This window comes from Apium graveolens, chromosome 5 (assembly GCF_009905375.1).
Source record: "Apium graveolens cultivar Ventura chromosome 5, ASM990537v1, whole genome shotgun sequence".
NCBI lineage: Eukaryota > Viridiplantae > Streptophyta > Magnoliopsida > Apiales > Apiaceae > Apium > Apium graveolens.
Window position 1 is genome coordinate 140005891 of NC_133651.1, and position 2872 is coordinate 140008762.

Consider the following 2872-nt stretch of genomic DNA (forward strand, 5'->3'; position numbering starts at 1 on the left):
GTGGTTTGATGATGTCACAATCCTTGGCTTCTTGTCCAAGCTTGTCTCTTGGTCGCTTATTTATTTTACGGTTCGCTTAACTTTCGTTCGCGTTTATCATTCGAGGGATCACATCCGAGATCTTATTACTTGGGCTTCCCCTAAACCTTTCTCAATATTTTATATTCCATTTATGATCCTCTCTTAAAATCCTTGAATTTGAATCCTTTTTATAATGTTACCTTATACTCAATTCTTTCTGTATCTGGTAGATTTCCGGGAAAAATCAAAGTGTTCGAATTTGGATTTCGACGATCTTTACATACACTTATATATCATATAGAGTACTAATAAGATCTCAGAATAACAATAAAAGAACCCCTACATAATGTGGCATGAAAAGTTTTTCTTATTCAGCATAATCAGCAAAATCACTATTCATAAGGGTTTCAAAAAAATTCCAAAAATTGGGGTTATTACAAAAAATAAGATATGTTGAGAGGTGGAGTTCTAAAGAAAACTGGGATGATCATTTACCATCAATGTCAGCCTTAGAATGCCACTTTACCAAGCCTTATATGGACGCAAGAGTAGGTCCCCACTTTATTGAAACAAAATGGAAGAAAGGAAGTTGTCAAATTTTAAGTTGATTCAGCATACCAAGGGCATAGGGATATTGATTGAAGCAGCTCGGAGTAGACAAAGAAAGAAGGTGAAATTGTATCGAGAGAGAGTATGAGTATAGAAATAGAACCAGTAGTGTTAGTACAAGTTTCATCTTGAAAGAGACTGGGAAAGTCTGAGAAGAAGGGACAGGGTAAGTCCTAAAACTAGTAGACCATTCAAGATATTGATAAATATAGATAAAGTTGTTCATGAGTTGATATTACCGTTATAGCAGTATGTACATATAATGTATTCTACGTGTCAATGTTAAGGCGATAAGTATCAGATTCAAATTAAGTGATTGATTAGGAGCCAATGGGCTCTTGTCCAAGTTTGTTCTGCATATAGTGATCGATCCAAATTATTGACCGTTAAAGGCGAGTCCTTGGAAATAAGTGTATATCTATAGTGAATACGTTTGAAATCCTCGAGTAGAAGAGTCTACTTGGAAACTAGAGTCAGATATGCTTGAAAAATATCCTCACTTGTGTAATTAGACCAGATTCTGAGGACAGAATCTTTTTAAGAGGGGAAGGACATAACGACTCGTGTGTTTTTTTTGAATTATTTAAATAGGTGATTATTATGGAAATTATTAATTAAATAAAATATGTGTATTAGTTTTGACCGCTATGTGTTGTTCGATTAGTATCTATGTATGATTTATGATGGATCAGGTTATCTACGTGATTAATTAAGGAATTGTATTGAATTTTTTCACTTTTAAAGTGGATTTAATGCAAATTTATTTGTATAAATATTTGAAATGTCTCTAAAATTGTTTTTATGATTTTATAATTACAATAATTATTTTTAGGATTTTATAAAATTGAGAAATCAATATTTTATTAATTATTTATTTTAAAATAATTTTCTGATTATTTTTATTTGTAAAATCCATATTTAATTCTAGAATTCTTCAAAAATTATAAAACTCATATTTATTTAAGTTTGGAATATTTCGAGAATTTTAAAATTATTTTGAAAATTTTTGGGATTAATTTCACCCGCGTGTTATTTCATTAATTGTTAAAAAGCGGGTACAAGTTGCATTTTAGAAATGTTTTAAAAGTTTCAAAATTTATGTTTTTATAAACTTCAGGATATTTGTAACATTTTAAGACTATTTTCATGATTTTCTGAAATTGTTTTAGGTGCAGCTCGGTTCGTTAATTATGAAATGCGGGTACGAGTTGCGTTTCAAAAATACTTTAAAAATTATGAAAATTTTATTTTTAATAACCCTGAATTATTTGTGATATTTTAAAATTAATTTGGAATTTTCAGGATTATTTTATTCGTGCGATGGTTCATTACATTGCGAACACGGGTCAGAAACGGGTAATAAACTGTCAAAGTAGGGGAAAGGGACACGGGTTAGTCCTTAGTAAATTGTGTTGATCGTGTCATTTACGGATTGAAGAATTAAAAAAAAATAATAATAAATACACAAACACACACAACAGATCAGGATGATTGAACTAATCCTTCTCCTTTCTCGATTAACTCTCGGGGCTCCTTGGTCTCTCTCTGCTCGACTTATGTCTCTCATCCCTCTGTTCTTTTACTTTTCCCGTTCTTTCCCTGGTTTCTGCTCGGTTTCCGCCGCTTCCTGGTTCCTGGTAAGCTGTCGCCGTCCTAGTTACGGTCGGCTTTGGTTGCTCCAGTTGCGGGTTCTGTTGGGATGTATGCATACATATATACGCGTGTATATATATATTTGTGATGTCCAGTCAGTGATTGTGTTGCCTCTGTATTCTCTGTTGCCTTCATATTTTCCGGTTTCCTATTCTTTTTCCGGCCGGTTTTCCGGGCTGGTGCTTGTTTCCCGATTATATACAAATATTAATTCGGGGTTTTGCATATTGCTGCAGGATTTTTATTTGATCGAAGTTTTGTGAAATAAATAATTTTGTGCGGTAAAATTTTATTTGATTTAATCGGTGGAATTTATTTGGAAACCCGACACGTATCGGGCACCGATAAATTTTACCGCCGTCGACGGTGAACTTCGGTGAGTCGACGGTGGACTGTGATGACACGATTTTGAGTCCTAATATTTTTAATAAATAAAATTCGGTTGTGTTTTTATTCTGGATCGAATTAGTTAATTAGTAAATATTGAATCGGGATGGTTGAGTTGGTTGTGATTATTGAATTGTATCGGTGATTGGGAATTTTAGAATGGATCGGTGAATTATTGTACTTGTTATTGTTGTGAACTTTG